Here is a 24,627-nt window from a genome sequence, read left to right as displayed (position 1 = left end):
AAATGTTTTCTGTGACAAGTATCACATTTTATGAGCAGCCTTAAAAAGCTGATTGAATACCAGACTAACTGATTTATTAAACACATTATTTGATGAAAGATGACAATTTATTGACTAATGGTTGGCCTTTGTTAATCAGATCTCAAAGTCCTCAGTCAAGAAAAACTCTGAAGCCAATTCCTGAAATTTTTAATTTGGACAAGAGATTGCTCCACACCAGAGTACACAGCTGTTCTCTGCAGTGAAGATAGTGCTATTCACCTAGTAAGAAATGTACAGAAGATGAAACTGTGCACTTGAGATTCTGATTTCTTTTTTTGGTCTGAAGAAAGCATTTCAATGTGTGTAATTAATAAACAGCATTTTTCTCACAAATACCTCCAGCATTTCCTCTCCCTGTTCAATTGCAGGTATCTGTACAAAACATTGCTGTTAAACTTCATGAAAGCACCAATATTGAGAAGACTCACCTTCATCAAACACTTGGTCTCCACTGGCACACAGGGGCAGCTTACACCAGGAAAAAGACTCAGGAGATCAGCAGAGCTACCCAGAACTATAACAGCTGTAGCTAGAGTTACATCAAAGCAATTTATTATTTTACATATACCTTTAATCAACAGCATATTACACTTATCACTGAAATACACCAGGCTTTTCATGTTCCTGGTGTTACTACTGACCTTTGCAGACAATCCCATATACTAGTTCTAGTCAGTGGCCATGCAGACTTTGCAACATGAAACAGAAAATTCCTTCTGCTGCTGATCTTCACTTGACATGGTCAAGGAAAAGGGTATGAAGGTTGTGTGTGCCCATATGAGTCTAGGAATGTGGGAACTGGATGGGATGCTGGGAACTGAAATGCCAATGTAATATTTCATAAACTCGAAGAATAGAAGATATTTTACGATTTATTTTGGCTTGTATTTTTCCACTGCATCACCCCATCACTCTACTGCCCTCTCTACCGTTATTTTATTTTAATGAGCAATGCTAATTTTGGACAGCTTTAAAGAAAATGTGCTGTCTGTAAGCAGGAGGTGTTATAATGTGAAAATATAACCAAATGAGAAATTATTGCAATAGCTACCACTGCCTAATGCTCAGAAGAAATCTTGCTTTGATGTCTAAATCAGAAATAATGTAATGTTTTACTGACTACTTCTATCTAAACAGAATCATATGCTCTGAATGTATTTGCATATAGAGTTGAACCCTTCTTCACACAAATTACTGCGGAGAAACAGGATTTATACTCTTTGATTGCATAGGTACTCTACCGCTTCAGATCACTTGCTTCTGTCAGGACTTCTCCTGTGCATGAATGACTCAGTTTAGCTTTCCTGTATGCTACTACTAGGTAGTGATGTACTGTTACCAGAGAGACATGCAAGAATAGGTATTCTATACAGTCAGATTTTCACTTGAGTTATTTCTCATGTGTGACTGCTCTCTTCTCTGTCTAAGCTTTATAACCATTGCAGAAGGCCAGATGAAGAAGCCAGAGTTGGAAGACTACTGATGCTAATTGCCCTTGAGAAGAGTGTTCCACCTAAAACAACTCCTGCTTTAAAACACACCATCAGAAGCAACTAATTAAATGTAAACCAGAAAATTAAAGCAAAAGAAGTGTCCAGGTGGAGACATTTTGGAGATATCATGACCTGATGGCATCTGGAAGCGGGTCCCTCTAGCTTGAACAATATACACAAACTGACCAGAATGAATGTAAGCTCTATATAGACTATATTAAAAACAAGGCCAAGTGAGATTTTATTTCTTAGGCTAGGATATCTTCTTTTTTCATATTTTCTGACCATTCCTCATTCTTTTCTCCTTTCTATGATTCTGTCTTAAAACTCTCCACCATATGACATTTGCAAGAAGGAAACAAAGCAGACCTGACAGAGTCTTTCTGTGCTGCTGCACTGGTTGATGTCTACTATCTGAGACAAGGTGAGATAATCACCAGGAATTGCTAGAAACGTCGGGTTCTCATTTGTCTTACTAGGCTTCCTGCTCAGAGGGGCACCTAACTCACATATCTGCACCACGATTGATATAATTATACATTTTAAAAAGTTGTATACTAAAAAAACCCAAACTTTGATGTAAAAATAAGTTATAAGCCAAATTTGCTGTAGGTGGTTATGTAGTAAAATGAATATGTAAATAAAATAGATTGGACATAGGAATAGACAAAGTTTTTAAAATAAATAACAGGTATCACTTTCATGCTCAACTTCACTGACTTATGAAGACATCTAATACAGTGATGGAAACTCCCAGAACATTTTTGATAGCCAAAAATATCCAAAATATGTCCTACATTCCTTGGGACTTCTATGGAAATGCTGCACCATTCCAACCATGGACTGAATTTCACTGTGTATGTATTTGTGTCATGTTTTCTTATTTTTATTGAGTTTGAATTAATCCTTCATCAGAAAAAAGACAGGACATACTTTGATGCCAAAAGTAGAGTGGATTAAAGGAAGAGAAAAAAAATGAATATCAGGAAATAAGACCAAGTTAAAACACTGATTTTCAAAGTCTGTGATCGTGACCAAAATTTTTACTGGAAATTAAGGCATGCTATTGGTATGATTCCTCATGACACTACAAAAGGAATCTTGCAGGAGGACAATTCAGGTAAAGAAGCTAACTTTAGCACTCTTCAAGAAGTAGTAAAGCAGTGGAAACAGAATCTGTACGTCAGCGTTAAAGCCTTTCCAGATTTCAAAAAGATTCAATGGGAAAAAAGGAAAAGCAAAACAGGCAGTACACAAAGCTGAGAACATTATAAACTTTGAATATTATCAAGTAAAAATTATCCATTTTTTAATGCCAAATATAGGCTAAAATACTCATGAGAAAGTATTGGCATTGCCAACATTTTTCCATTTCAATAAATTCTTGCGTCATTCTTGTGATTCTAATCATAAAGGAGAGATTAAAAACATTATGTTGGTTGTCTTGTTTACCAATACTTTGAAAATCAAAATACTGTAACTAGTACATCTTACATTAGAATGTTAATTAAAAATATCATAAGCATGGGTTGCCAAGAAAATCTTGAAAGAAAAATGGAGCTCTTTTCCATAGGAACAACTTTGAAATTTTTAGAGGTTTTGCTGAATTGTTTATTTGTTCTGTTAATAACATCACAATTATGGAGCAAATATGTATTAAGAATGAACGATTCACTGGACTCATTGTGTTGTAATGAACCATCACATTCACAGCATTTTTTGCTGGTAGTATGGTACAGAAGGCTACAATCTGAGAGTTTTATAACAAGTACAGTAATTTCACGAATACAAACCGCACCAATTTGACCAAAAGTTTGGTGGAAACCCGGAAGTGCGGTTAATATTCGAGGGCGGCTAATACATGAACAAAATTCTAAAATCTGCCAACACGGAAGTGAGAGCCCGCGGCAGCCCCAAGCCAAGCTGGAGCCCAGCCGGCCCCGGCAGAGGTGGGAAAGCCTGGCAGAGGCGGGGCCAGCAGTGTGGGGGGCGGGCGGCAGAGCCTGAGCCAGCAGGGCGGGGCAGGGGGTGCGGCAGAGCCCGGGCCAGCAGGGCGGGGGAGCCTGGGAGAACTGGGGCTAGCAGTGCAGGGGAGCATGGCAGAAGCAGGAAGCCCGGCAGGTGGGGCTGCCTGGCAGCGGGGGAAGCCCAGCAGAATTGGGGCCAGCAGCGTGGGAGAGCCCGGCAGTGCGGGGGCCCTGCAGTGCCGACCGGGCGAGCAAACATGGCGCAGGGCGGCCGGCGTGCCTGGCAGCGGCGGCAGCGGCTGGCCCGCCGGCAGGGCGAGTAAACACAGCGGCAGGGCAGTGCTGACGGGAGAGGGGGGGCCAGTGAGCCCGGCGGCGGCTGCAGCACCACCCGGCCAGCCCCGTCGGCAACCATGAGCGGGCCGAGCCTTCCTGGCCCCGCCCCGAGCCAGTAAACCCCGCTATGCCGCGATCCTGTTACTAATTGGCCAATTTGTGAAAGCTGCGCACGGATTCTCGCTACGAACGAAAGTGCGGCTAATATTCGGGGTGCGGCTTATCTATTGACAAAGACAGCAACATTGTCGAGGCACTGGAAGTGCGGTTTATACTCCGTGCGGCTTGTATTCGTGAAACTACTGTACTTGGATAATATGCAAGGTATGGACACATTATTTTATTACCTTGTATTGGGACATTACCACACACTGGAACCTGGTCATTGCTCCAGAAGCCTTAGAGCAGTCAACAGAATTTTTATACTTCTGAACATGCATCCAGTGTCCAGCTAGTGTAGCACATAGCAAGAATTGTACCATGGTCACCTCAGGCTGATCACTGCAATTCTGCAGTAGTGGTCTGTCTGATCATAACATCTGCTCAATACAAGTTTGGCCAGCACATGGGGATGCTGAGCTCCTACCTCGGTGCAATGCCCATTAACTCGGACCCAGATAAAAATCCACACCCTTTCCCACATGCGAAATGAGAACACCTAACTTCTCACAATTTAGACAGTCTCAGCGCTCAGTTTGTTGCACTACATAATCAAGGAGCAAGTGGGTCCTGATTATTTGCCCTCTCACATTGGCAAGCCCTCCCTAGTCTGTCTGCTCTCTGCAAGTTTGTGCTCACTGATCCTGGACTAGCCCTACACAAAATGCGGTTTCCAGAGCACTGTGTGCTTTGGGTGACATTTTCAGAAGTACAAGAGGAGCTTTTGTGTTGGGCTGTGTACATATCGGGAGGTCAACACCAAATGCAGCAAAGCTGTATTGACTCCCTGAATAGATAAGTCCCAGCCCCATTATCAAATAAAGAGATCTTGGCTCTGAAGTGACTAAGTATCTTTCGAAAAAATGAGATTCTTTTGTAAAATGTAACTTGTTTGACCACTAGGCTCCTGAGAGAAGTCAGCCGCCTCATATACACAGGAACTTTGACACATTCGGTAACACACAGAAAGTGCGTTCAGCCAGCTGTCTCCCTCCTTCTGTATTTAAAATGCAGCTTCATACAAGAGAAGGGAAAGATCAGGAATCTGTACCTCAAGTCATTTACCCTCAGTCACAGAAATACAAGGCAATATTTTGAGAAGCAGCATGAAAAAATCCATCACAAAAGATAAAAGACTTTGGTTTCAAAACCCGTCTGTCGCCCCAGAGAGAGGAGCTTTGTGCTGGAAGCTCTCTGTTGTTGAGGAGAAAGCACACCCCACGTATGTGTAAACATATCCCACATAGTCTGTGACGCACTGATTCCCTTCTAAACATAGAGCGTGTTATCGGCGCTGCTGCGCGCAGCTGAGAGCCTGCCCAGCACCGTGTTTATCTAGTGCACCATAATGGACAGAGTGCCCGGGCACAATAGACAGTGAGATGTGCAAGTGTGTTCTGAGCTGGTACAAGTCCTTTTTTCTCTTTTCCAAACCGGGAAAGGAGGGGGTGAGGGCATTACACAAGACAGATCACACGGCTGTCCAGCAGCCACTGAACCATAGCATAAAGGCCTTGTTTAGATAAATAATGACTCCTTTACTTTATTCTTAGAACTGGAAGTCTCTAGAACTGAAACATAATGTCCCACAACTGCTCCTGGCATCTGTTTTTCAGGGAGAGTATTGGGCCATTTATAAGGGGATCCATTTTCACAAAGGTTTGCACTGTTGCAGAGAGAATTCATCTCTTCCCATCAATAGATCCCATCCACTTACAAAGGGCAACAAGGCAATGAACTAAGAGTTTCAGCTCAGTGTTTTGGAAATTAACCAGGCAATCAAATCATGTGCCTTCCTCAAGCCTCTTCTGATCATCCTACAAAGTGTCCCAGGAAGAGTATACCAAGTAAAGGAAAAACTAGCATCATTTGAACAGTTTGGATGTGAAGGTATTTCCTTCCCCAATTTTTTTTTTTTTTTGGAAGGAGGGAGGGGGGTGTTATTACTAGTTTGCTGGTTTTAACCTTATAATCAAGAGCTCTTTCAGAATTCAGCTTCATGGTTTGCTGAGTTCTGGAAATTAGAATAGTGAAGCAGACATACTTCCCATGTACATGCAAAGGTTTAAGATTTCATTACAAACTGAGTATCTGAAAGTGTTCACAGAAGACTTCACCTCTCTTAAGACAACCACAGCAGCCTGAAAGGAGATATTTCCCCACATCTCAGGAAGTAAACACAAGAAAGAAAGACCAGAGTAAATAATGATGGCTTACTCCTGAATCCTATGTCATTTTCTGGTGGGAAACTGCTTTTGTGAAACGTCTGTGCTGTGAATAGTTTATTCATCAATTTATTCCTTTTTCCCCAGTTGTGACTTACTAGAAGATGGCTCATGAACTCTCTTAAATCTGTTGCATATATGACATTTGTTCTAGTTCAAAAACCATGTTAGTCTGCGGTTAGTTCATAACCTGATCATGAAGGGTTTTACTATTCATTTCAGAGGGCATGCAAGTGTTGATACATTCTGGAGGCACCTAACTTCTCAACCAAGTGAAGCTCACTTCAATGTCTGACAAACTCACTCCATTGGCAACGATGCAGCAGATCCTGCTCAAACACACATGCAACAGATGTGGCAGTGCAGAAAAGGGAGCAAGAGGGGACAGGGAGGCAGAGAGAGCCTCCATGTGATGTAACAGCCAAGTAACAACTTAATGTCTGAAGGATTGTTTTGGACAGAAGAGAAAATGCCCAGGAAGCATGACTAAAAGCCTGGTTATGTGGGAATATGTCCAAATGAAGAGATAAGGATCAGGTAGGATGACCTATTTTGAGTGTCTGGCTTTCTTTGCACTTCTGGGAAATTTATTACTGCAGAAAGTATGGAGGCAAAAAGTAGCTCAATGGACAAGTTAACACTGATGGGCATGATATTCCAGGGAAACCTCTGCCTAGGTGGGAGAGTAAGCAAATCTTTAAACTGACTGCACAAGTGTTTCTAAAATTTTGACTTGTTTTTCATCTTTATAATGTTGTAAATTTTAGAATGAACTTTAAAGGGTAACCACTAGACATTAGTTGATCTACGAGCTTCACACACAATTTAACTAAGACTCAGTAGAGCAAGGGGGTTTTACTCCTGTTGTGAGAGGAAAGACTGGCAGGAGCATAACAAAGTGAAGGTCACTTCAGAATTCTATTTCAAGTACTTTAGAAATAAAACCACATAGTGACACCAAGCCTTTCAGGAAGCTGTAATTATCTACTCTGTTTTGGAGAATACTTGCGACAAACCAGCCAGTGTTGCAAGTGGTGGCCTCAGATAAGAAAAGATGTCTGTAAAATTCAAGCTTCAGCAGAAACCCAAAGATGAGTCACAACCAGGGTTAAAACTGAAACAAAAGCCTACATTACATTAAGATTCTTCATTAAGATAAACAACCAAGACAGTCACAGTTACTATTGCCTCCTACTAGGAACAGTTCAGTCTTTTCCTGATGATTTTATATATCCACCCTCTGGGGATACAGCTGACTGCTAGCAATTACCCTTGATACACCAGCAGGTATTTCCTGAGGGGAAATGACTATCCTAATAGCTAGTGGCTGGTAAACCTCCAGCTGACTGAGGCAGTTTTAACTTCTGACAAAATGGGTCCTGTCCATTCACCTTCTCACAAGTGCTTTAATGACTTCTTTGCAGAGAACTCAATGTTCCTCGTTTAATTTTTTTAATTTTCACCCATAACATTTTATGGGTGCATAATTTTGCATCTCTCATTTCCATTTGCTTCTGGTTGCCAGGCAGTAGAGTAGAAATCTGGAACAGATCACAGCATGCTTCAGGTTCCTCAGACATCTCCACCACTTAGCAAACAAGAGTGTGAAGGTCTCTCAGGATGAAGCATCACAACTGGTGAGGGAGACTTTCCACAAGAGTGAGAACAAGTAACAGAGTCCACAATCCTTCCTGGGGTGCATTTTCAAAGACAGGTGGGACAGTGTCTTTGCCTCTCTGCCACCCTGAGGGGTGCACATAGCTGCCCCACTGTCAGATCTGCCATGTTCCTGTGGCACAGCACACCCAGCACGCACTGCACATCTGCCTCAGGAGCCTGCTGCGTCCAGGAACAGCAGGCAAGAAAAGGCTGGCCATGCTGTGTAGCTGTTCTTCCACTTGGCAGCAAGGGACTGATCCCATATGAATTGGGGTTCCCAGTGAAACCCAAGGTTTGCCTCTCACTCGGGAATTTAAATTACAAGATTGGAGCTCAGTAACATAATTATCCACAATTGCAAATATTAATCAATGGCAACAACAATATTTTAATAAAGGGAAAAGGAAAAATCAAGTGAAACAACTGACTAACATGCACTACCTAAACCATTAAGTATGATCATCCTACAGCCAGCTTTGCAAAGCTGCACCAGCCAGTTTCTTCCTCTTTCCTGTGGTAACATTTCCTTCCCATTTTGAGACTTTCAAGTTTTCCCACATAATAAGATCAGCTCAAGCTACTTCTACTCTTCTGTCTTCCTCTTTCCCACTGGTTCTCTGGTAGCTGTGTCAGTTAACTGCTGAAGTTTCTGGGTTTTCTCCTTTGAATAAAAATACATCTAGCACTAAGAGATCTCTCAATCTTCTTGCCTAAGCAACACTCTTAAACAGGTTTTCATATTTCACAAATTAGCATGAGCCACTTAAATAGTGTTCTTACCTCTAGCTTCCACATACTTACAGAAGAAGTCATTGCCTTGTTCTAGTATCCACACTCTCCCTAGGAATATTGAACAATAACTGTCTAATACACACTTTCTGACCTTAATCCCAAAACAAACTATTTTCCAACCCATAACACACCTTTTCTTTTCTCAGAAGTGGCTCTCAGGCAGAAAATATTACATATATAAGCCTAAAGCAGCTACCTCTCTCACCAACACTTTGGATCCTATCTGTTCTCCTTGGCAGACACTGACAGGAAGCCGCTCTAGTGGGGGCATATTCCTGAAGGGAGGGGGGGCATCACTTTTTAAGTCAGTCTTCCAGTTTTCCCAAGTTGTCTGTGAAACAGTAAAACATCACTCATCTTAGTAGGGTATTGATAAATCCCATCGAATTCAATAAGACTTCTGCTTCTCAAGCGCTTTGGCAGTTCTGGAAACTCCGCTGCTAAACCTCTCAGGGTGAACATGGATCTAAAGAGAAGCTGTTCATCAGCTCAAACCCTGCTTTGCCATGTCTGGATCAGCTTTGGAATTTGTAAAAATTAGATTCAACTCATTAGAATGCTAGAAAAAACAAAATAAAAACTTCTTCCATTTATTCCTCTCTTCATAAGATATAAAAACCCATACGCATATATGTGAGTGTGTGTATATATATATATATATATACATGCATGTATGTGTGTGTGTGTACATATATATATAATGAACACATACATGTATATATAATACGAGTATATATAGAAAGCAAGAATAAACCAAATCAAATTAAAAGATTTTGAAAATTCAAATCCACCTAGATACAGTATACTAACCTGAGGCGTTATATATATGGCTTATGGCACCCATAGTAGAGTAAATTATTTAACGATGACTAAGTATATTTTGTAGGATTTTGTTGGATTTTGCCTTTTACTTTAGATCAACTGTAGTCTGCTGCTAGCTGGATTTGTTTACTTTAAAATGTTTCTGAATGCTTTGATAGAGACAAGTGTTCTAATATTATTACCAAATTTTTGCCAGATTGAAAATGTGCGTGGCTTATTTTTCTTCTAAGACTGCACAACAACTCTATGTTTCAGGTCTCAGTTTGCAAATCCTGCAAGTTCTCAGTGATAACATGTTTCGAAAAATTGTAGTTCCTACATGACCAAAGCACAGATCATGCATGACCTTACTGTGCAAAATTTCACTAGTTTGCACAACTTCCTCAGTGTGTGGCTCTGAATAAATTTGTACTATATCACTGCCTGCAACACAGTTTAGAATTGCAGCTCTAATAAAGACATAGGCACATACCAGAGTTTCCAAATATTTGCTCTAAAGGGAGCCAGAGAAGCAAAGTCTACAGCTAGGAAGTGCAATGCATTTTACAATTACTCATCCTTATTTGGGAAAAGACTACCAGCCACTGAAAAAGAGCAGTCTTCAGTGGGTTGCATGGCTTGAATCCGCTATAAATTTTCTACATGACTCAAACTGTCCATGTTTGTATTTGTGTGTTAGTGTCAGAAGCACAGTTCATCTCTCAGAATCTCACAAGCGAGAGCAAAGAGGTGATCCAAGGGAGTGCATGACAGAAAAGGAAAACAAAAAAAATGACTGACACCAATAGGCAAACCTGTGGCAACTTTTTGATTTGCTTTAAGTAGAAGAATATAGGAAAATATGGAAGAATACAGAAAAGCATTTGACTTTGGAGAGAGTAGGAGGAAAACCAAACTACACTTTGTGCTTTCCCAGATCATCAGCCCACACTGGTCACTCTCTTTGGGCCATTTTTTGCTGAAAAGGAGATTCCTGTGACTAGGCAGGTTTTTGAGGAGAACAATTTCTATTTCCAAGTGATATCTCTACACTCCCTGATTTGCCTTGACAGCAGTGTAGATCTTTCCTGGCCAGGAAGAACTTTCCTTCATGATTCCATGAAAATCATATTTTTGCTCCTTTCCTGCAGCATTGACCCAGTATTGCACTGGCAAGCACTGAGACAGTCCAACATTTTTTTTGAAGTTCTGTGCAAAGGTTGTGGGATGCACACTAAGCTCAACAGATTGATTTAACATGAATATTTATAGGATGTTTAGAATATACTCAGCTTAATGTCTGGAAGTAGACCCCAGATTTTTTTCTGAAAGTGCCAGTAAACATTTTTCGTTGGTCTGCAAGAGTAATCTGAAGAGAGGAAAAGAAAAAACAACACGAACAAAAACCACCAACCAAGAACTAAGGCAATCTCTGCACTTATTAGCCATAATTAAAGTCTTCCCAGTCTTAACTCCAGACTGGATTGATGTTGTCCTCCCCTAAGACCTGCACTGAAGAAAACTTCTTTGGACAGTTGTAGTGTCTCTAATCACTTTTGATAAAACTTTGGACTCCAGAAAAATTATTCCTTATAGAATTCAATTGTAGGTACCCATGAGAAATGTGTTAGCCTTTTACATGAAACTGAGCAGAGATATGGGGATACTTTTTCAGAGGGGAGGAATTTCACTGTCAGGAAAAAGCAGTTGATATCTGACCACAGTAATTTAAACATCGTTCTGGTGTTTTGGGCAACCATCTATCAATACACAACTAACATATACCATAATGTATATGGAATAAGACAATGAGATAGAAAAGGTAATACACAATAAAAATTAAAACATATGATGAAGCTTGGTCTCTGGAGAGAGAAGGAAGGGATTTTGAATAATCTGTGTTTGTGTACACAGAAAAAAAAATATAAAAATACAATTACTGCAGACAGAATAAATACGAAAATATCCGTAACAAACAGGCTTGGTAAGAAGAAGAGTGGCTAATGTCCACATGTAGTTGGCATTCAGCAGTGAGTGCAAGTGATACATCTATTATAATGGGCAGACAACCAAATGAATATAAACTGTAGAGGGGGAGAGGATATAAAGAGGAAAAAGAAGAAAATTAGTTCGCTCTTGTTGCAAACCATGACATTAGGCAAATAATAGAAAGGGAAGATAATTTCTTAAGAAACAGAGCAAAGACTGAGAGAAAACTCACTGACATGAATTAAAAGTTTAAAAATACACAAATGCGAAATGAAGTCTGCACAGTTATTCCTTGAAGAGAAAGGGATTACCATCACCAGAATTCCACAACTATTTTCAACTTTATCCCTCTCTGTGAGGTTAGAGTTTTTAAGCTGCAATGCATTTCTTAATGACTGGATCATATTCTGAAGTTCAGAATTACACATAGCACAGGAAATAATTATTTCTCCAACAATGTAAGGCTCACTGCCTCTTAGTGAAGACTTTTTATGTCAAATGACACCTTTCAAATATCCTCCTTAATGAAATGCAAAAACAGCAAAAGGGAAACAGAAGAGAATGGAATTTTTCTCTGACTTGTTTAGAAATGGCCCATCTTTTGTGTTCAAGTTTTAAATAATAACATAAAAATCATACTGGGATGTAATTCTTTTGGGACAGAGGAATTCCAGGTAAGACTCATTTCAGAAAGGTATTCATTTCTTGTAATAGTAGCGAGGCAATAATAACAAGAACTACAATTAGAACTAGTTATTACTGACTACTTTGCCTGAAATAATCAGGATTTGAATTCCCCAAATACAGGCAGAGGTAGTATCTACTTCTGGACATGGCAAAAGATAATAATTTCTCAATACACATGGGAAAAGAAACACCAGTAGAGAAACCATGTTGAATTTCATCTTCATTTGAACAGAGCCTGGCTCTGATATGGTAGATTGCTAAGTCAAAGGCTCTGCTACCACCTGCCCCCCAGGGTGGAAAATCTCATTTGTTTCTGCACAAGCATAAGTCAGGACAAGGATCCCCAAACAGTTAAAGGCTTGAGGCTGCTCTGAGTAGGGGTTCCATACTAATTTCTTCCGTCCCACTCCTTCCTCTACCCTCCACCCCAAGGATGCTCATGTGATGAGGTAACTTCATCCTTCACTTGTTTTCTGCGTTGCAGAGACAATATCAGTTTTTCAGTCAGAAGAAGTTCTCACCCTCCTTTATTTTTCTTCTCTTTTTTTCTTTTCTTTCTCTCTTTTTTCCCCCCTTTTTTCATACCCTTTGTTGCTGTTGTGGCCTTTTGCTAACTGATCTTAAACTTCCGATTCCCATGATCAACCACATGACCAAAAATGCCAAGAGTATCAAAATGTTTTCCACAATATAAATAATATATAAATAATATATAAATACTATGCAAATAATATGTAAATAATATATAAATAATATATAAACAATATTTTATTTTCATAGTATTTACCATCACAAAGAAAAAAAAACCAACAACCAAACAGGAAATGTAGAAATTACAATAGGGACTCTAGGGAAAGGACAAAGTTGTTGGCCCAAATTGAATAATCTGTAGATAGAGAATAGTCTTGTAGCCAGACTTTGTCCCTTACAGGCAGTCATCCTAACTATGATCATCCAAGGATTTCAAGAGCCCATTCCACAGTACTCAGTTCTACAAAGTCTCAAGGGTCCGAGGATTCGAAGGGTCCAGAATGCTCTAAGGAATGAATGCATGGCATAATTAGAGGAGGAAAATGTGTTACTCTTCCTCTGTACCAGAAGGAAAGAGGTAATTCATTGCAGAGAAAAGATTTACAAAGTATAACAGCACAAAACTACATCCAACAACTTCATCTCTCCTTATAAGCAGTAGTTGAATGATTTTTTAAACATTTTTCAAACCATCACATTCCTTTTTCAGGCATTATCTTCTATTACTATCATTACCTTCAGCTTCATTCTTTTCCCATTCATTTTAAAATTATCTTTCCTTCTTTCTTTTTTATTTTAGTAATATATGACAAACCTTCCAGTAAGAACTATCAGTGATTTTCATCCTTTAGCCAGTTGAAGCTCTGAGAATACCATTCAAATATTTCGCTTTCCCGGAACTAAAAGGTTGAGAACTCAATGATATTGTGATAGACAAATCATTTAAAATGAAAATAATAGTGCACCCAGAGCTTTTTGTTATGCCTAAATGAATCAGAACCAAGCTTTCACTGTTGAAACTGTGCAGGGAGTAATTCTTTCTTTATACGTGTTCACATTACCTCTTAACATGCTTAGTGACACAAGACAAATGCTCCATAGGAACATCTAGAGTCAAGGGCTGTATCTCTCCAAGAAAAAGGGGTAAAATATGGCAGAATTCTCATAAAGTACTTAGGAATTTCTCTCAGGAAGTTTGTAGCTTTCCATATGAACAGCCAGTATTTGGATGTATTTCAGATGTAAACCCAAACCTTTGATTAGATAATTGAGTAACCAAATTGGTTTAAGTCCATCCGTGATCAAACCGGAATTCTCTGTATTCTACTCAATTTGTAGAACAGATATTGTGCATCATTAAAAATGACACATGAACATGATCCTTCATAAAGAATATCCGAAATTTTACATCTGCAATGTCAGACCAGAGAGAATCACAATGCAATGTTATCACAGCTACACCTGATATGTAAGACATACGTAAAAAATGAGGTTTTTTTAAAAAAACTAGAGATTTGTGGGACAAAGACAGTGATACAACTAATGCATGAAATCAAACACAACATTTTATCTTTTTTATTAAAGGATATTGGAATTAAGTAAATTTGTGCATGAAGAAAAATCTCTCACAGTGCTCACTGCTGTTTTTTGACATTTACATAATTGATATACAATATGAAAGGAAAAATGCAAGTGCAATTATGTATGCAGGTGGTATACCTGGAGTAAGTTGTACTGTATCATAATATATTAATATAATAAAACATTATGAATAAATAACATTCAGATGGTTGTACTAAGTGTCCAGTTCTACCATGTTTCCTGTTCACTCTGCCCATGTGTTCTCTGACTGCTGAAATTGCAAGTTGTCTTGAAAAACAATTGAAATTCATTCTGTTATTTCAGTGTCAAGGATGAATTTTAGAACAAGGAAATTCATAGAGATGGAAAGAATCACTGTTGAAATAATTAATAAGAATCTGAACAATTCAGAATCTCAGCATAAGTATGATGATACAGGAATGTGGTTAATTTTTTTCCTGGAGAGGTCATCTCATTTAATTAGGTCTTGCAGGACTTGGACAGCTTTTTAAATGTTGGTGCTTTCTAGAGTTTAGAAAATTTATTACAATGCAGGCATTTCCACCCAGAACCTCTTAAACATCTGGGCCAAACTGGAAACAAGAGCAACTGCATTTTAAAACTAGCAAAGAAGCCAGGGGAATAGCTTCCCCAGTTACGTACTTAAGTTCACAGAGCTAGATGGGGGAGCGTGTGCCTTCATATGTGTATCTGTCACTGACACAATTCAATCAGGGAAGCAGTAAACTGATCCCATGTGTTTTCTCTGCTAATTGCTTTCTTCTATTGTTCAGATTCCAGAGGACACTGGGAGTCCCCAGTAAAGACATGGAATGTCAGAAGGCTTACCAAAACAAGGTTTTTGTTAAATGTTCCTTTCAGCAACTTGTTAAATTCCTCACCTTCATCTTTCATTCCACAGGGAGCAGGCTCTGAGGAAGTGGATGGCACCAACAATCCGCCTGCTTTGAAATTACAGACCATTTAACCAAAAAAACTTGAAAGACATAATCTTTTCTTCTACTGACCTTGTGGTTCCCCCACATAAGCTTACCACCATTGTATCTGCACTTACAGATTTTGGCTGTCACTTCCTCCTATATTTTTAACAGATGGGTTCATTCGTTAGTATGCTTTTTTTTTTTCATGCCTGGTTTTAATTTTCCTCTTTCCCCATCCTCAAAGCACCAACTTTATATGTAATGTTTCCTCTTCCAGAGACACGTCATCCTGCACAGCCTCCGAGGAGGCTGAGACCTCACCCTACCACCATCAGGAGCGTGTCAGCTGCTCTGCACCAGGGAAGAGCTTTCTGTGAAATACGGAAAATCCTTCCCAGGGGACAGTGACAAGAACAACCCATTGTTTTGGTTTTATGTGCACAAAAGTGTCGGTTGTTTTTTTAATATTTAAATATCTTTCCAAATGATTGACAAATTAAATGCACCTCACTGAATAGGAGGTCCACCCTAATGTTCAAAGTACAAAATTTTTTTTGCAGGTAGAGAAAAACAAATATTTAGGGTAATAAAATCTTCGTTAACTAAGTACTTTCAGGAGAGTCACAGAAGTAAAACTTGGGCAGCTATTAGCAATCTGACAAGATGCTGTTTATTTAGGTCAGGTCTTCAGAGTGTCTGTTAGCTCTGTAATGATTTGTTAATATCTGTAATTTTCCTTAAGGCTAAACAAATGAGGAAGCCATCTTGTTTTCCACATCATTGGACCTAGCATGCTCCAGCAGATCACCATGGCAACCAGAGCAAGTGTGCCCGGTGTGAAGGGAACGGCCTAGGCCTCATTTCCTAAAAGCATGCTCCTACTGAGGTTGACTCACCAATTAAAAGACTTTTCTGTCCTCCAGGGTTTCAGGGAAGTAAATAGAGATGTGAAGCATGGCTGATCAGCTGCTCTACCTGAGCTTGCTACTCTTACCGATTGCCCATATATAGAAAAAATATCCAGCAAATAGAGAAAGAAGCATTTCTGGAATTTGATCAAGACTGTATTAATCCTGAAAATCAATAAGTAAATAAGTAAATAAATAAATAAATAAAATCAGAAACAAACAAAAAGGTTGCTTTGCAGAGTGAATTGAGACAGTTTTTGTGATTTTGTGATTTCTGAGTAAACAGCTTGAACAAGGGGGTGTTCTCCAAACCTTGGAAGATGCTCATAGTGCATTTTTTACAGCATCAACAATAACATATTTTGTCATCAGCCCTCTGTCAGTGTGTCTGAGTCACACACATTTGGTATAAGCGAGGATTAATTATAGATCTAATAAAAAAAAAAATTGTGAGACTGTGGGATGACTGTTCCAACATAGCTTTTAGGCATCATTCATTTTCTTATGATCAGCTGCTCACAAGTTGCTTTTATTAAACAGAACTAAATTTTATAAAGAATGGAAAGCTTTATAGTACCATCAATTAATGAATTGTCTCATCATGATGTCAGTTTGCTTAGCACAAAATTGTGGCTGCAGCTGATTCAAATTTAAAAAAATTCTGTAATATTTTTTCCTATTTTGCCATATTGAAACTGATTTAGAAAACGAGATAGGATAAATTGAGAAATATTATAGTACTGCAAATATTAGCAATAAAATAACATTTTGATCAATGTGAAATAATTGATTTAGTAGGTAATCATTTTCATAATGTAGACCAATTACTGAAAGAAACAGTAACACTACACGTTGGACTAAGTATAAGGTCTGTGTTAACACATTTACACTTGATCATGTAAATGTCTCTTATTGGAAAACATCCATCACAAAACTCCAAAAGTCTTCAAACCCTTCAAAGATGTGGCTACAACAGCCATCAGAGACAGAACTAATAAAAAACATCTCTACATAGTGCTATCCTGTTTGGATAAACACTGAACACGTAGTAGTTTTCACTCATGAGTTTCTGAACAGCAGTAAATCTGGTAGCATACTTGTATTATTCTGTTCCCACCAAGCAAAGAAAAACCCAGCATTATGCTTATTTAGTACACGCAGGGCATGCCCTTCTGTATGTGACCAGTGTAAGACATAGGGTGAAGAAGACACAACATACAGACCTACCTTTTGTACTGTACTCCAAAGGAAGGACACACGGAAGAAAGGTAGATCTCCCGACCAGAACCAAGCCCATATCTATCAATTTCAAGATGCATGTAAATCCCTGTTAATTTTTTTCCGAATGTATCTGCTACTAATTTCCTTTAGAATCTCAGGTGGTTTTGAGTGCTGTTTGAATACCTAGATACTTTACTGACTTGCTTCTACATCACAGTGAGTATACTCAGAACCCCAATCCAGAAAAATAGCTGCTTCTAAACTAATAACATTAACACCCACTCTATTACTCTCCCTAGACCATCACTCAAAATATAATTCTGCCCACTCCATTGAATAAATGTGATTCCCTGTTATTGAATCTAACTAGCTAAATATATTCTGTTTAAGAGTTATCTTGTAGATAAACTCATTCTGCCTGCCTTGGACAATCAACAGTAAATTGTGGCTATGGTTTTAGCTCACTGACTAATCAGCATTTCCTCTAACATTTTCCTAGACACAGTGCTGTCCAATTTGACAGACCTCATTAGTTTTCAAATCTTGAGGAAAGCAAAGTGTTGCTATAAAAAAATTTCTTGAAAAGACAAAATAAAAATTCAATTTGCATGTATGTCTACGTGCTGGAACTTCTAAGAAGACTTCTTGCCTTAAACAGAAATGACACATTTTAAGAATTACTTTTAAATACTGCATTTTAAAATGAATAGAAACAGTACAGCAAATATATAGCACCATATAAAAATGATCAATTCTGACTTGTAATATTGAGCTCAGTTGTGGTTGACTCACTCTCAAGAAAGATAAAGCAGAGATTGATGAATTTCAGAGTAGAGATAGAGGTAAAGTGGAATTTATATTGGATGAGAGATTAACCCAGACAGAACAAGAGCAACAGGAGACTTTATGGAGATACACAAAATTGCTACTAGTATAGTTATAAACTGATCAATCTCTCCTTTTATTAAACTTGTCCCATCATATAACAACATAGGATTGCAAATTAAAAAGCAATAAATTCCAATTAGAAAGAGAAATATTTACTTAGGAGAGACAGAGCACTGCACAAGGCCATTAAGAGAAATACTATGGATAGAGTTGAAAAAGAAGGCTAATGTTACAACCATTAATACCTCTGGCAGGTATGAACATCATCATAAATTAGTATTGAACCTTATGTCATCAACAATATAGAAAATGAAATTTTTCCTTGCATAGTTCTACTTGTCTACTGCCTTGGTTCTCTGATAAGGATTTTACCTCCCTCCATACCATCTACTGTCAGCTACTGCCAGCTTATTCTTTACAGATTTTAATTTTGTTTCACTGCCTACTGGTTGTAATTATCTCAGATGCATGAAAATAACATTTTATCAACTGCTTTTTATCCTTTTCCATTTGGCAAACATTGGTTTCTTGTGTGTGTTTTGAGCCAAACTGAAATCAACACATCTGCTTCAGTTTAATATCTACAGTTTATATAACAAGACCTATGCAGTAATATGCTGTCTTTACAGTGGTGTTTCCTAACCAGTAAAATCAGGCCAAAACACCTATGGCACATCAGAATTTTACTGATTACAGGAAATCAAGCCCTTGATAATATATCTCTGCTAAAAGATACCTTAGTCATGCCAAACAACCTTTTTGTTACTGCCAGCATTATCAATTGCTCAGGAAATAGTGTGCTTAGTTAATTATTGCTTTGGAATCAGCATATGGGGTATAAATAATTTCGGTTCAAGAGTTGCAGAAGTAATGGAAATTGTTTTCTTTTACAAATCCCCAGTGATGAAGTATGCAACTTAAATAAGAAGGATTGGGCATTGTTTTCGGCATCCTGTGATACCATGAATAGTTGCCACTGAAACCAAGAATCCTTCAAGTGACATCCATTTGCAAACCTGCCTGAGGACACGTGGATTCGATTTGCTTTGAAGAGATGCAGCAAAGCACAAAATTCCAGTCTGTTTCCAAATTATCAGCCCATAGTGATAAGAGTATTTGGATCCAAATACAAATTGTCGTCAGTTTTTAGATGTTTCATCACTGGCTTGAAGTTAAATTAATAGCACAAGAAATAAACACAAAGCAAAACTAGTAAGACTTAGACTCATGGCAGCTTTGCTCAGATTATTAGTATCCTTATGTCAGAGCCCCAAGGGCATCCACAAGTTTTGTCCTGGTGAAGCCTGCCACTATCATCAGCCTGATCCTGTTCAGACCTTGTGGGACAGTGCCTAACTAATGAGCACCCTGCCTCTGCGAAGGTCACTTTTGACTCCTGACTTGTCCTCCCCCTTGAAGGGAACCTGTTCTTGCTGCTCCCTGAAACATACATGACTTTCCAACAATTTAAACATGGCATTTATTACAGCAGTGATTTTCATTTGAGTGAAAATTTCTCTGGCCTCCAGTTCTGTGTATTTACTTTGAGCCTAAACACCTACCTGACATCTTAATGTGTGGTTTTTCTCTGTGCACCACTTTGTGCTATTCTGAGTAGTGGTACCCACCAATAGAAAGCATTTATGACAGTGGTCAATTGTAAAACAGTCCCCCAGTAAATTTGCAAAGTCAATCTGAAAGTACAGATGTTTTCTACAACCAACCCAAAATCACTCATTCTGAAAATCCTTTTCAATTAGTTCCTGAGACTATGACAGGCAGCACAGAAAACAAAGTGAGAACCCCTTAACTTTAAATAGGTTTTTTACTAAAACTCTATATTCGCCCTTCCGTGTAGCTCCAGAGGAGTTTAAATTGTTTGGTCATCAAACTATTTACTGGATAAAAATATTACTTCCACTCTTTCTGCTGAACCAGTCTCACTCTTAAGAACAAAACTTCAAAGCACATTGGTTGGAAACAAAATACAGAAGAGAAAGGCTTTATTCTATAGCAATATGAGATTTCAATCAAACAGTTCTGGCCTTTGGACTATTTTTCAATAATAGTTTATGACATCTATCAAATAGCTGTTTAATGCAAAATATACAAAACAATATTTTAAAATAAGACCAGTTTCCTCCTTGTGTCTCTTACAACTCAGACCAAAGAACTCTTCTAATGATTAACAAACAGTTAATTTGTTTAGTGGTTTTAGCTCTTATTGGATTTCTTTTTCAGAGAAGTGTTAATCTCTCATTGTGGTCACACCACAAAGACAGTATAGCTATAACTTAAGGAGTTCATACCAGTGGTATCTAGATTTACTTCATTATAATTATACCCTCTGGGCCTGCCCAAGACAAGAGGCAACCTCACTATAACTAAAGGTCTTTAAATTTATCAGGTTCAGATCAAACTCTCAGTTGTCCACATAAGTGATCAAGAATAATTCTGATTTTAGTTGTGGAATGTGTAAAGAGAAAACTTCAGACCACTTCTTTTCTAAGTTCCTGGAGCTGTACTGCTAGACTTAGTTGCAACTCAGAGGTTATTCTTCACTCAAATGTCATATGTTATGTTCAGTCTACATAACTTCAGCTGTATCTTCTCCAGTCCTATATTAGGAGTTTCATTTCAAAGGATTCTGAGTCAATAGGATGTTGCCTTCTATTTCAGCATAACACTTTGGAAAACTTACCCTTTCATATTCAGTATGAAGATGGCATTTTTCCAGAATCCACTTCCAAAGTAATTGATTTCCAGAGTTAATGCTACGAACTATAGCAAATATTGGAGCTATTTAATACTGTCTCTGTGCAGTACAGAAACCTACATTTCCCCCTTTTACCATGTTTCTCATTCTCTACTGAAGCAGCAAGTACTATTCTCATGCTTTAGAATTGTGAGAGGTAAAATTGGGCAATAAATCCACACATGCTGATATCTTATGTTTTAGCAGAGGAACAAGTTATATTGAATAATAAGCAAAACAATTTTCAGTTGGATGACTGACAAAAGAAATCATTGTTCATTCTTGCACAATGAACCATGAAAACCAAGTCGAGGTAAGAATGAAAATAGAGTTGGTAATTTCATGCTGCAGGCAAAGCACTGGGGACTTAGAAACTATCTGAGCTCATTGTCACTAGATTTCATTGAAACTCAAGAGGTTACTCTCATGGGGAGTTTATCTGTACATTTTTTCTTGATTTGAGTCCACACAGTTTCAACTTTACCCTTTTCAGTCTCACTGGGAGCTTCAGATCCAAATGATTTCAAAACCTCAGAGCAAACTTCACTTAAAATCATTCTTCTCATGGAACTCACCTAGAATTAGTTTTTCCCACCCAAAATCATGGAGAAAATCATACAGAAAACTGATCTTAAAAGGTGCAATATGTTCAAAATGACCCATGTCTCAACAAACATATATTGATTTAGTTTTACTTTTATAGAAGATAAATGTGGGAATTGAGCAACTACCAAGATGTCTTTTGTATTGCATATAGTAAGTGCTTCTGACAAATCAATTGTAATTTAAAATAGGATATGATTCAGATGCTCTTACCACATGATGCCAGGGAAGCCCTAGAGGCTGTTCATGGGAAATATGAAATTGTGACCAATTCTGTTTGAGGTTCTACATAAATCCTTGATACCTAAGATCTTAAATGCAGCTAGTCAAATAATAGCAAGGGAAAAGTGTCAATTTGCTAATCAGGAAGACTGTAAAAGTACTTTACTTGCACGGTCTACTAAAAAGGACAGCAAGAACAATGTGCAAGTCATCCTTATCCATTATTATTTATAAACACATGGTGACAGATAGTTTGAATGCTGTGTGCCCTGTTGAGCCCCCTGTCCAAATACAAGAACTGGAAAATTTCAAGGAAGAGAAATATGAGAGGTCAAATATGCGGAATAGTTTTTGTACACAAAACAGATAATCAGACTAAGGTTTTTCAGTTTGAAAAAAAAAAAGGATGCTCAAGGAGGAATGTGACAAAAGTCTATAAAATCAATAGCACAAAAGGGTGAATAGGAACTGATTGTATTTTGTTTTTCCCTCAATACAAGAACTCTTGCTAGTATAAAACAAGCCATATAAACAACACAAACAATTCTATGAAATCCCAGTTCAACTACTTACATTAATATTCTGCAGTACCACTATTTCTCTGCAAAAGTATGCAATTGTCTAAAAATCCATCCAATGAGTTCAGCTACACAGATATTGTTAGATTCTTTCTGAACCTTAGGGCAACTTGAATTAGGTGAATACCATTAATGCCATAACTGAGAACTGAAGCTAAACCCCATTCCAAATTAATTGTATACATTTCCCACTTTCATGATGTTTCTGTAGTGTGGAAATGTAAACCATTTTCCAGATCTCCTTAAAACAGGGGTTTTCCCAGCATTTCTTTCGGCAGACCTCATACCTATCACAACCTTCTGTTAAAATTGAGTACTAAATTAAAAACAAATATTTTAGGAATTTTTTTGTAATCACTTTGGATCTGAAATTGGCTCTTTGGAAATCTACCCTTGTCCTCTGCTGTCCTGCTGATACTGTCTGATGGCAATTCATATGCATCCCTGTATATTTGACCAAAGACTCTGGAGTCTACTCTGTTACCAATACCACGAAAAATATGATGCTGACAACCCTTGCAATGAAGCTTGTTAATCAAGCTACAGCATCTTTAAAAGTACATAGCATAGATACAACTGGAAGTGATACAACTGCAACAGATATGTCTGTTTAGAATTAGGAAACATCAAATGATAAGCTATGGTGGTATGCTGAAAATTAATGAAGTGAGATATTCTTCTCTGAAAGTGCAGCTAAATCACTTATAGACACAGGACATTATGGATGACAAAATGGTTTCCCAAAAGTAATTAAGAGAGTAATAAAAGGACAAGACATCATACCTGTTAAGAACAGAGAAAATTTCCATGGTTAGGGAAAGACATGGACTGCATATTGCTAGAAATTCGTTAACTATTACTTTAACCGTGATTTCATTAACTATAGTATTGTGCATCACTTATCCAAAAGTGTTACCCATTTTGGCTAGCATCTATACCTTCAGATAGCATCTTAGGTGGTTCTTTGTTTCAACCCACTGTGGCTATGCTTATGCTCTGCCTTGATACCTTCAACATTAAATTGGGTTGTCACATGCAGACATGTCCTCAGCTTCCATCTTTTCTCATCAGTAATTTGTTGACAGGAAGCCAAGTAGGTAGCTACTTGCTTGTTGAAAACTGTAATAGGTTGTGTACTACAATGTCGCATTATTATTTCCAAATTAGAGCACTTCCAGAAGAAAATTGGAATTCCATGTTTTGCAATAATTCTGAAATCTCTTTGCACACTTGGTCAGGCAGTTGATTCATTACAGACAACTAATCCCCCCAAGCAGACTGGATTGCCTATCTAAGTTTTTGTGATGCTGTGGTTTGTGTTGGCCAATATGCTAACAAGAATATTATTAATAATTCCTATTGTTATTACTGTTGTCTAAAGTTTGTGTGGTCCTCTGGCCTCCACGAATATGCTCTGTCATCTGCTTTTTTATTCATCCCATGACACTTTCAAGAATGGTCTGGCTTCCTACCTGTAATCTTGTAATATTAACTGTATTAGCCAAGTAGTTTCACTTTGTTTCATCATCTCTCTGATGGCCCATGACCCAGTGCAGGGACAGCACTTACCTATTTCTGTTTCCATGGTTTAAAGGAGTGCTATTGCAACATCACTATCTTACCTGGACACAAGGAATCACTGAGATCACATCTTGCTGCAAGCCAAGTTGAACAGCAGAGGTTCATATAATCAGGGTTTAGAAGTTTTGAACACTATGTTGAAAATAGCTTGTAGGTTTGAGTTACATTTACAATACTATGTGAAATATGCATACGCTAGAAATGTTGCTGGGATACAAAGAGGAAAACGGAGAGCAGAGATGGGTAAGCAAACCAATAAAATTAACACAAAGAAGTATCATCCCAAGCAAGTTCAGAAATTCTTGTAAAAACTGTAGCATCCTGCTTCCATGATAAAGGCTGGCCTCCGTATTGGTTCTGACAATCTTCTCTGCTATCTGCCTTCCATTAATTCCTGCCAGGTAGAAGATCAGTGGAATGACTTGTTTCAGCACATTATATTAATCTGCTAAGAATCAGCAGATATATCTTATACTATGCAGTTTGTCAAAATGTGATGATTCATTACCCTAGGTCTAGATGTCAATACCTGTATTTGAATAATACAGAGATAGACTTTCAGGACAGTACAGCTGGCTTATTATTATATGTATTTATTATTTGCATTAATCTGGTTCATCATATTTATGGACAAAAATAGGTGCAATACAGAATAAAATTAAGATCCC

Source organism: Catharus ustulatus, chromosome 3, assembly GCF_009819885.2.
Source record: "Catharus ustulatus isolate bCatUst1 chromosome 3, bCatUst1.pri.v2, whole genome shotgun sequence".
In the NCBI taxonomy this organism is placed as follows: Eukaryota; Metazoa; Chordata; class Aves; order Passeriformes; family Turdidae; genus Catharus; species Catharus ustulatus.
The sequence above is the reverse complement of the archived record's forward strand: the minus strand, read 5'-3'. Positions refer to the sequence as shown.